Source organism: Prionailurus bengalensis, chromosome E1 (assembly GCF_016509475.1).
Source record: "Prionailurus bengalensis isolate Pbe53 chromosome E1, Fcat_Pben_1.1_paternal_pri, whole genome shotgun sequence".
Taxonomy (NCBI): domain Eukaryota; kingdom Metazoa; phylum Chordata; class Mammalia; order Carnivora; family Felidae; genus Prionailurus; species Prionailurus bengalensis.
The window spans coordinates 12,213,580-12,225,839 of record NC_057347.1 but is presented as its reverse complement, the minus strand read 5'-3'; positions in this window follow the sequence as shown (position 1 = coordinate 12,225,839).

Here is a 12,260-nt window from a genome sequence, read left to right as displayed (position 1 = left end):
AGACCCTTCAACTTGGATGTCTATGACAGTAGTAGCCATGAAGCTTTGAGGTGAGTACAAGTATGACCCCACTTTGGAAAGACGATAATGAGGCTCAGAGACAGCAAATCACCTACTCAACATAACATACCCCAAGCCACTCCCTCTCCCATTCTTGCCCATTTCAGTAAATGACCACCGTTTACTGAATGACTCAAACCAGAAGTCTGGGGACGACCCTTGATTCTTTCCTTTCCTCACTCCCGGGTCTTTTCCATCACCAAGTGGTCTATTCTGTCTCCGAAATACAGAACCTCCTCCCCATGGCTGTTTCCCTCCCATCCTCACTGCCATCACTCTCGTCCCCACCTCGCCTTCCGCTGGGCCCCTAACTCACCTGCTTCCGCCCATTCTCCTCCAGCAGTTGCAAAGGAACTTTTCTTTTTTTTTTTTTATTTTTTTTTAACGTTTTATTTATTTTTGAGACAGAGAGACAGAGCATGAACAGGGGAGGGGCAGAGAGAGAGGGAGACACAGAATCGGAAGCAGGCTCCAGGCTCTGAGCCATCAGCCCAGAGCCCGACGCGGGGCTCGAACCCACGGACCGCGAGATCATGACCTGAGCCGAAGTCGGACGATTAACCGACTGAGCCACCCAGGCGCCCCGCAAATGAACTTTTCAAAATGTAAATCAGATATTATATCAGGCCCTACTTGAAATCTCTCTATTTAAAAAAAAAAATTTTTTTTAATGTCTATTTATTTCCGAGACAGAGACAGAGCATGAGTGGGGGAGGGGCAGAGAGAGAGGGAGACATAGAATCCAAAGCAGGCTCCAGGCTCCAAGCTGTCAGCACAGAGCCTGACGCGGGGCTCGAACTCACGGACCATGGGATCATGACCTGAGATGAAGTCAGACGCTTAACCGACTGAGCCACCCAGGCGCCCTGAAATCTCTCTATTTTTTGTCTTCTCTGTCTACTTCTAAGATTTTTCTTCTTGTCTTAGATTCCCAGTGATATTATCGGGCTGTACTTAGGTGTGGTTTTCTTTGTATTTATCCTGCTAAGAGTTCATAGTCCTTCTCAAATCCATGGCTGGATGTCTTTTCATTCATTTGAAATATGCTTCGTCATTATTTCTTACACCACCACCACTGTCCAGTACTTTCTCTCTCCTCTTTTTCTGGGACTCCAGTTACGCCTGTGTTAGGTCTTTTATACCATGTCCCATATTTCATATTTGTCCTTTTCTCTTTTTTCTCTTCAGTCTGGATATTTTCCTGTGAGCTACCTTCCATTTTCTTCCATTTCCCTGCAGCCACATCTAGTCAACTATTAGACTTATTTTTTGAGTTTTTAATTTCACTTACCCAGTTTTTCAGGTCCACAATTTCCACTTGATTCCCTTTTCTTCCTCCTTCCTTTCCTTTCCTTTCTGCCTTCCATTCCTCCCTCCCTCCATCCCTCCCTCCTTCCTTTCCTTTTGTTCCTCCCTTCCTTCCCTTCCGCCTTGCCTTGCCTTGCCTTGGCTTTCTTTTCCTTTCCTTCAGTTGATTTTCTTCTATTATTTAAAAAAAATAATAGATTTTATTTTTTAAAGCAAGTTTAGCTTCACAACAAAATTGAGCAGACAGTACAGAAAGTTCACATATGCCCCTACTCCACTTCCCGTATATACATAGCCTCCTCAACATCAACACCACACATCAAAGTGGGACATTTGTTACAATTGTGAATTTACGTTGAAACGTCATCATCACTCAAGCCCAGTTTACATTAGGGATCACCCTTGGTGATGTACATTCCATGGGATTTGAAAAATGTGTAATGGCATGTGTAGACTCTAGTATCATACAGAATTGTTTTACTGCCCCCAAAGTCTTCTGTCCTCTGCCTGCTCCTGCCTCCCGCCACTGTAACTCCTGGCAACCACGGATCCTTGTCCTGTCTGCATAGTTTTGCCTTTCCCAGAATGTCATAAAGCTGTATCATACAGTCCATAGCCTTTTCAGATTGGCTTCCTCCAGTTATTAATACGCATTTAAGGTTCTTCTATATCTTTTCGTGGCTTAATAACCATTTCTTTTTAGTACTGAATAGTATTCCATTGTCTGGATGCACTACAGTTTATCTACCCATTCACCTCTGAAGGCTGCTTCCAAGATTTGGCAATTATGAGTAAAGTTGCCATAAACGTCCATGTGTAGGTTTTTCATGTTCTTATAAATTTCCAATTCACTTGGGTAAATACCAAGGATGGCAATTTCTGGATCACATGGCAAGAGTATGTTTCATTTTATGGGGCGCCTGGGTGGCGCAGTCGGTTAAGCGTCCGACTTCAGCCAGGTCACGATCTCGCGGTCCGGGAGTTCGAGCCCCGCGTCAGGCTCTGGGCTGATGGCTCAGAGCCTGGAGCCTGTTTCTGATTCTGTGTCTCCCTCTCTCTCTGCCCCACCCCCATTCATGCTCTGTCTCTCTCTGTCCCAAAAATAAACAAACGTTGAAAAAAAAAATTAAAAAAAAAAAAGAGTATGTTTCATTTTATGATTCCCTTTTACAGAGTCCCATTCATTGCCCAAATTCTCATCTTGTCTTGTAACTCACTGAACACTTAAAAAAATTTTTTTTTAATTTTTTTAATGTTTATTTATTTTTGAAAGAGACAGAGACAGAATGCAAGTGGGTTAGGGGCAGAGAGAGAGGGAGACACAGAATCCGAAGCAGGCTCCAGGCTCCGAGCTGTCAGCACAGAGCCCGACGTGGGGCTCGAACCCACGAACCATGAGATTGTGACCTGAGCCGAAGTTGGACGCTTGAGCCCACCCATGCGCCGCTTCACTGAACATTTAATTGCAGTTATTTTCAAAATCCATATTATAACTCCAATATCTAGATCGTCTTGTGTCTCTTTAGTGTGTGTGTGTGTGTGTGTGTGTGTGTGTGTGTTTTCCCCTGATTTGCTGGCGAATCTTGTATTCTTGTAGGGCCGGGTGTTGAGTATGAAAAGTTGCAGATAACTTGATGGCGTCTTCCTTTTTACCTTTGCTTTGGGCAGGGAGCTAAGCTGGGATCACCTTAGCTGGGCAGTCCCAGATCCCCTTAGTTGAGTCAGGAATTAATATGCCTTGAAGCTGGAATTCATTTCCTGTGAGGGCTTGTCTGTGTCCTTTTCATCTTTATTCTTAACACACAGCCCTTACGGATCCCGACTCAAACCTTTGGATGTTTAATAAACACTCTCTCCTTGGCAGGTTCTAAATTCTAAGTAAGCTTCATGAGTCTAAAAAAAAAGCTCTGCTCAACCTCTCAGCCTCTCAAACCTTGCTTTCAAGTCGGTAGTCCCCTTGAGGGGAAAAGTGGTATCGACAGCCAGCCTCACCTCCTCTCTGGGCATCCATGCTCTCCCAGATCTTGGCCCCATAATCCCCATAATTTCTCACTGCCTTGATAGTTATCTGGTACCTTCCAATAGACAGGTTTTCCTTTTTAATTTTGTCCAGCTCTTCTAGGATTCTCAGCGGGAGGAATGGTCTGAAATAATCTAGTTTACCATTGCTGGAAGCTCCCTCGTGATCTTGAGAGAAAAGTAAAAACTTCTTGCTCTGCTCACCAGACAATACCTGATTTCGATACTGCCCGGCCCTCTAGTTTCCTGTCATACCACTCTCTCCCTTGCTTACTACACTATAGTGAGATGTGAGGCTCTTTTCTTGTAACTTAACTATGCCAAGTGTCTTTGTGCCCCAGGACCTTCGCACATGCTCTCCTCCATCTAGAATGCTGTTTCCTTTTCCTCATCCTCCAGGTCTCTGTTTAAATGTCACTTCCTTTGAGGAGCCTTTCCTGACCTTGCGCTCTGGCACTTTTCTCCACCTGGCCCCTCATATATACCCTGTTCTTCCCTTCACACCCCTTATCGTAATTTCAAATTATATATTGATTTGTTATGGCCCATTTATTATCCATCTGCTCACTAGCTGGAAGCCCTGTGAGGGCCGGGGCTGTCTTAGTCTGCCCTCCCCACAAGCACACCCCGAGAGGAAGATGAAGCACAAGTTGTTTGTTCGGGATTTGCAGGTAAGGGGTAAGGAAATGACACAAGGCAGGAAAAGCAACCAAGAAAGTATGTTATTATGCCAGCTGCCATGGTGGGCACCTGGCGCTCAATCCCAGAGGGCAAGTCTGGGAAATGGTGTAAAACTTGTGCCTGGGGAAGCGGGGTGGGGGGGCAGGATATTTACACACCAGTCCCTACCAGTCTTACTGGTTGAGGGCTGTTCCTGGGGCGTATCAATCCCCTGGAACTTCCTTCTTGCTCAGCAGCGAGCATGACAGCCTCCCGGGAGTCAGAACCATGGGCCCTGGCGGTTGGAAGTTGGGGTACAGGGAAGCAGAGAGGCCTGAGGGGGATCCGCCAGGGCCCTGATAGGGTCACGTCTGTTTGGGGGACCATTTTATTCCCAGACCCTAACACGGAGCCTGGCACATGGTAGGAAGTCAATAAATACTTATTGAATAAGTGAACTTTTAGAACGCTGTGCAGGACTACGACTTAGCTCTTCGAATGGGCTCGCTTTGTTATTCAAGACAATTATCGAGAGTCTGCTGTTGGCCAGGCCCCGTGGAGAGTGGGAAGGGGCCTTCCAGAACAGGAATGTGATCAGAGGAGGGCCCCCAGCAGCCTGGAGCCCGTCCGTCGTGAGGAACAAGACTGTGCCTCCTCTGAAGAGAAGGCTCGGTGACAGTCCTCACGCGCCCCGGGTGCCATCCTGGGGGTCATCCTGTGTGGGCTCCATGGGGTGTGAAGGACCTGGGGAGAGAGTGCTAGTGCAACTTTGAGGAGAACTCCTTCAGTCAGCGCCATCCGAAGGCTGCCTCAGCTGAGGAGTGAGCTCCCCATCACTGCTGCTCGACAGGCAATCCGGGTCTCTGTCCTCCGGGTGTCCACTGCCTGGCTGAAAGGACATCACTCTGCATAGAGTTGTATAAAGGTCTAAGCACAACAACGCGAGAGCAAAGTGCTAAACTCAACTCCCAGGTAGGAGAGCTCACGCTAGGGTGTCTGAGGCGGGAGGGGGCCATTCCTTTTGATCTTTCTGTCTGGTCTCACACAGAGCTGCGTTTCCAAGGGCTCTGCTTTGCATGGTGTTCGGGGTCTTGTTGTACGAGAGGCCCTTGTTGGGTTGCAGGGCACCTGAAACCTGTATTGAGATCCTGATAAGCCCGGGAAGAAACCAAAAGGAAGGCGGGGCTGTTTCTAAGAACCACACCTGGATCCCTGACATCTCTGTCCCACCATCTCCCTGCTGGGATGGTTAATTTTATGTGTCCACTCAGCCGAGCCGCAGCGCCTGGACATTTGGTGAAATGCTAATCTAGATATCGCTGTGAAGGTATTTCTGGATGAGGTTATCCGTGAAACATGTGGACTTTGAGTAAAGCAGATGACCCTCCCCCCCCCACCCCCCACACAAAGTGGGTGGGCCTCATCCAATCAGTTGAAGGCCTTAAGAGCAAAACACTGAGTTTCCCTGAGGAAGAACGAATTCTGCCTCCAGATGGCCTTCGGGCTTGTAATGGCAACATCTAGCTTTTTCCCTAGGTCTCCAGCCCGCCAGCCTGTCCTGCAGATCTTAGACTTGCCAGCCCCCAATTGCATGAGCTGGTTCCTTAAAATAAGTCTCTCTCTTTATGTATGTGCCTCCTGCTGGTTCTCCTCTTCCGGGGGACTCTGACTAACACACTTGGCCTGTGCTCAGCGTGTAGTAACAGTGACAGCACATAAATCCACATGTGCAGCCAGGTTTCTCCTCTGGACTCGACTTGGGTCCCTGCTGGCCTCCTCCGTGCCTCCTCCTGCCTTCTGAAGGGGCATCTCAGACTTTTCGCGGACCTACCTCTGTGGCCTAGCCCACCTTGCCATCCCCTGTCCTCGTAGTGAGTGCTCGTTCCCAGAAGGGTAATGACAATACAAACTGTCGCCTTTGTTCCATGTCACCCGTTTGTCCCGACTCTCCCGTATCTGTTCCAGAGTCCCATCCAGCCCCCCTCACAACGCACACCGTCTCCTCAGTCTCCTCCAACCTGTGACAGTTTCTCGGTCTTTCCTCGTCTTGCACGACCCGTACAGCTTTGAGGAGCACCACGGACGGCCCCGACAGGAAGGCTTTCGGAGCCTGCGGGGAACCTGGGCCTGTGTTTCCAGCCATCTGTCCCCGGGGACCCCTGCCTGGTCCCGATCCCAGTGGAGGAGCCCAGAGAGCTGTCGTTCGTGGGCACACCTATCAGTAGTGACCGCGTCAGAAATTAAAACTGAGAAGTTAAAGACCTACCTACTGATTTATTTTTTTTTCATTCTTTTTTTTTAAATTTAAGTTGATTACTCCAGGGAGGTAACATGCAGTGTTATACTAGTCTCAGGGGCACAATGTGGTGATTCAACAGTCCCATACACCACCCTGTGCTCATCACAAGTGCCCTCCTTAATCCCACCCCCATCCCAACCCTGCTACCGACCCCAACCATCAGGTTGTCCCCTATAATTCACAGTCTGTTCCTAGGTTTGTCTCTCTCTCGGTTTTTTCTTCCCCTTTGCTGTGGGTTTTGTTTCTTAAACTCTACATAGGAGTGAAATCGTAGGGTACTGGCCTTTCCCTGACCGACTCCTCCCACTTAGCATCATACTCTCTAGCTCCACCCACGGCTTGTCAAGATAAGTAACATATTGTTACGAGGAAGTCAGTATGTATTGAAGGGGAATTAGCGAGACGAGCAGCCCTTGAACATTTTCCCCGAATCTCTTTAAAGTCTGGCTTAGGACAAGGCGACCGGACCCCGGCCCCGGCCCCCGCAGCCGGCTGCGGTGCAAGTGCGCAAGAAAACCCACCTCACGCGGGTCTGTGACTGGCAAGGTGGGACCCGGCACGTCTCCTGGCAAGGCCTCGGGGTCCCACCGGGTCCCCAGGGCGCACTGTGGACTTGCTCGGGGGCCAGGAGCGGGCAGCGGAGGTGGGGCGAGCCTGCAGGCCCGAGTCCACAGAGCTCCCGGAGAGACTTTGCTGGGCACGTACCCAGGAGTGAGATTGCTGGCTCGTGGGAGGCGTAGGCACGGCCTTAGCGAATTCTGCCAAGTCACATAACTACTTTCCAAAGCGCTTGGACCTCTGACCTCCCTCCAGCTGTGCGGGAGGATTCCAGCAGCCGCTCAGGCCGGCCGGACAGACCTGGGTCAAGTCGCACTCCGCCACCTAGCCGCTGGGACACCTTGGGCAGACTCCATACCTTCTCTGAGCCTCAGTTTTCTCATCTGTGAAATGGAATGACGGTGGTCCTTACCTCACAGGACCGTCGCGAGGACTGGGTGAGACGAAGCATGTTAAGCTCTTCACCCAGCGTGGACTACCACGAGTGACACAATTCTCCCTTCCTCAGAAATAAGGGAGAAGACGGCTTCATGGCCCAACGGGAAGGCTTCAGGGGGACCCGAGGTGCCAGTCGTTATCTGTCCCTGGAGGAGAAGCCCTGGATCTCTGTTTCCAGAAGCAGCCCACCTCCGGGATCAGGATGGCTGCCAACTCCCCAGAGCTCGAGCTCCTCCCCCACCGCGAGGACCTCCCCAAAGCGGGGGAGGGGCTGTGTGCGCGAGCCTCACCCCCCGCCTCCGTCTTCCCGGCCACCCCTAACCCGCCGGCACCCCTCTCCTCAGGGAAGGCCTGACGCCCCGCGTGGGGGCGAGGCCAGCATTTGGCTGTCCCTCCACACCGACTGTCTGCCCCAACCTCGGCCCCGTTAACAGGGCCATGGGACACCGTTTTCAACCACTTTGGGCTAAAGGAGCACACATTGCCCACTTCTATGTGGCAGCTGCCACTCACCTCTGTGTCGCAACCACCTCCCACACCTGTGTCACCACCACCTCCCCCACCTGTGTCACCACCACCCACACTTGTGTCACCACCACCTCCCACACCTGTGTCACCACCACCCATACCTGTGTCACCACCTCCCACACCTGTGTCACCACCACCTCCCACACCTGTGTCACCACCACCTCCCACACCTGTGTCACCACCACCCACACTTGTGTCACCACCACCTCCCACACCTGTGTCACCACCACCCATACCTGTGTCACCACCTCCCACACCTGTGTCATCACCACCTCCCACACCTGTGTCACCACCACCCACACCCGTGTCACCACCACCCACACCTGTGTCACCACCACCTCCCACACCTGTGTCACCACCACCTCCCACACCTGTGTCACCACCACCCACACTTGTGTCACCACCACCACTGACACCTGTGTCACCACCTCCCACACCTGTGTCACCACCACCCACACCACCACCTCCCACACCTGTGTCACCACCACCCATACCTGTGTCACCACCTCCCACACCTGTGTCACCACCACCTCGCACAACCGTGTCACCACCACCCACACCCGTGTCACCACCTCCCACACCTGTGTCATCACCACCTCCCACACCTGTGTCACCACCACCCACACCCGTGTCACCACCTCCCTCACCTGTGTCACCACCACCCACACCTGTGTCACCACCTCCCACACCTGTGTCACCACCACCCCCCACAACCGTGTCACCACCACCCACACCTGTGTCACCACCTCCCCCACCTGTGTCACCACCACCCACACCTGTGTCACCACCTCCCACACCTGTGTCACCACCACCCACACCACCACCTCCCACACCTGTGTCACCACCACCCATACCTGTGTCACCACCTCCCACACCTGTGTCACCACCACCTCGCACAACCGTGTCACCACCACCCACACCTGTGTCACCACCTCCCACACCTGTGTCATCACCACCTCCCACACCTGTGTCACCACCACCCACACCCGTGTCACCACCTCCCTCACCTGTGTCACCACCACCCACACCTGTGTCACCACCTCCCACACCTGTGTCACCACCACCCCCCACAACCGTGTCACCACCACCCACACCTGTGTCACCACCTCCCCCACCTGTGTCACCACCACCCACACCTGTGTCACCACCTCCCACACCTGTGTCACCAGCACCTCCCACAACCGTGTCACCACCACCCACACCTGTGTCACCACCACCTCTCACAACCGTGTCACCACCACCCACACCTGTGTCACCACCTCCCACACCTGTGTCATCACCACCTCCCACACCCGTGTCACCACCTCCCACACCCGTGTCACCACCACCCACAACTGTGTCACCACCACCTCCCACACCTGTGTCACCACCACCCACACTTGTGTCACCACCACCACTGACACCTGTGTCACCACCTCCCACACCTGTGTCACCACCACCCATACCACCATCTCCCACACCTGTGTCACCACCACCACTGACACCTGTGTCACCACCTCCCACACCTGTGTCACCACCACCCACACCTGTGTCACCACCTCCCCCACCTGTGTCACCACCACCCACACCTGTGTCACCACCACCCACAGTTGTGTCACCACCTCCCACGCCTGTGTCACCACCATCTTCTCCCACATCTGTGGGAGAAGATGGTGGTCATCTTCTCCCTTCTCACCTCCTCCCTGATCCCTACCCACTTTGAGCCACGTTAGTCACTCACCTGCACGTCCAGCATGTCGATCATGGTCCTGCCTCAGGGCCTTTGCACCTGCTGTTCCCTCTGCCTAGAACGCTCTTTGCCCGGATAGCTGCTTGGGTCAGACCTCCTTTCCTACAAATCTTGGCTCAAATCTTGCCTTGTCAATGAGGACAGCCCTGACCATCTCTGGAATGGTATCCAGTAGGTAGTACATGCTCAACAAGCACAGGGAAGAAGAGAGGCAGAGAGGGAAGGAGGGAGGCAGAGAAGACAGGGAGGGAGAAGGAATGAAGGAAGGAATACCACACAGCCATTTTTGTTCCAGTGAAATCAGGTTCCAGTGAACACCAAAGAGCGACCCAGATAGTGCAAAAGGAAAGATTACCAAAGGCCAATATGGGGGCGCCTGGGCGGCTTAGTCGGTTAAGCGTCCGACATCGGCTCAGGTCATGATCTCACAGTTCGTGAGTTCGGGCCCCGCGTCGGGCTCTGAGCTGTCAGCACAGAGCCTGGGGCCTGCTCTGGATTCTGTGTCTCCTTCTGTCTCTGCCCCTCCCCCTCCCTCTCTGTCTCAAAAATAAATAAACATTTAAAAATTTGAAAAAAGAAAAGCCCAACATGAATCATGAAGGTGGGTAGGAGAGGGAGGGATGCAGGCCTGGAGACCCCGGATGGGTATAGCAGCCTCTCTCCCTCCCAACCGTGCCTTCCCTCCCCCACCTCGCAGACACCCTGGGCTCTGGACCATACCAGCCTGGCGGCGGTTCGGGGAGGGGGAAGACGTTCTGTGGCCCTCAAAACTCATCTCGCCGCTGCTCCACATAGGCAACCCTATCATTCCCTGAGGAGGGAGTCCAGACACTGGGTTCTAGTCCTGTTTCTGTCCCAAGCTCAGTGTGTGACCACAGACCTGGCACTCAAAGTCCTGAGCCTCAGTTTCCCCTTCTGTCAAAATCAGGGAGAGTGGATGCCATCTTTTAACAGGCAGCCCACTCTATTCTGAGCATCTATAAATAACACGTGCGCAGTGCTTTTCTGCTAGGAAACCTGCCACGCCAGAACCGTCCCGACCTTCTAGGGTCGGTTTTACTCGAGACTGTAACCGCCACACCTGGGCCCATTGCACCGCAGACCAAGGGCAAGGTCACCTGGCACCCCCCTCCTTCCTCCACTCTTTCCTCTCGGGAGGGACTGGGGTTTCACACAGAGCAGCCGAGGCCCAGAAATAGCAGCTGGCCACTCACAGGCCAACCCTCCCAGGCCCCAAAAAGGAAGTGAGAGAAAGGCGGGCACTTTTGTTCTTTCTGCAGAAAAGAACTGCTTCTGCAGGACCTGCCAGGCGCTCCCCAGGGCCCCGAGCAGACCTGGCCCCCCGCCCCCCACCGGTTCTTGGCAAGGTGGGGCTCCGGCTGCGCTGTCGCTGACCCCGATGGACGAAGACACGTGTACAAAGTCACAGGAATGGGGCTGAGGCTGGGCCCAGGACTCCTTGCCCTACATCATTCTATGAATTGCAATTTGTTCGGTAGGGATATGCAGACAAATCTGTAGGGGACATCGCCGTGTGAAGAAAGGCCATCCACAGTCCTCTTGGACGACTCCAAGAAGAGGGGACTCGGGGTAAATTCCTTTTGAGGTGCACACGCTCATAGATCGAGATAGTCACCCCCTACTTCCTTACATAAAACCAGATTCAAGGGGATCACAGTGTCTGAGAGTAACCTGGCCCAGCCAGTCCCCTCACAGGGGACCTCGGAGGAGCTTCTGCACGTGGGCGGGAGGACAAACACGTTGGCTGCAGCACTATTCGAAACGGGGGACAGAGGTAAAGCGCTCAGTGTGTTGTTTTCCTCAGCCCTGCCCACACCTTTCCAAAGAGTCCCGTCATCCAGTTCCTTCTCGCTTTGAGTGGTTGGTCTGTTTCCCGCCCAGACCCTGCCCGAGACATCAGCAGGGAAAGGGATGAATCCAATGTGATGTATGCTTGTGGTGGAGCATGTGCAGCGGGAAAAAGAGGAAAGCCAGGCCTACGCGTATCTCCACCCTGGGTCTCTCAAGAACACAGTGATGAGTGGAGAAAGGCGGGTTACCCTGTGGCTCCATGGGTGTGGATTTTTTTTTTTTTAATTTTTAAAATATTTATTTAATTTTGAGAGACAGAGAGAGACAGAGCAGGAGCTGGGGAGCTGGGGAGGAGCAGAGAGAGAGAGGGAGACACAAAATTCGAACAGGCTCCAGGCTCCCAGCTGTCAGCACAGAGCCCGATGTGGGGCTTGAACCCATGAACTGCAAGAACATGACCTGAGCCGAACGCGGAGGCTTAACCAACTGAGCCACTCAGGCGTCCCATGGTGTCGATTTTTTTAAATGTTGATCTATTTTTGAGAGAGAAAGAGAGAGAGAGCAGGACTGGGGGAGTGGCAGAGAGAGAGAGAGAGAGAGAGAGAGAGAGAGAGAGACAGGATCTGAAGCAGACTCCAGACTCCGAGCTGTCAGCACAAAGCCCAACGTGAACTCATGAACCGTGAGATCATGACCTGAGCCCAAGTCAGACGCTCAACCGCTGAGCTACCCAGGCGCCCCACCATCGGTATGGATTTTAAACAGACCTAGGCATAACTCACGTACACTTGCACACGGGTGTTAAGATATCAGAAATGACCTGGAAACACACAAACCAAACTCACAAAC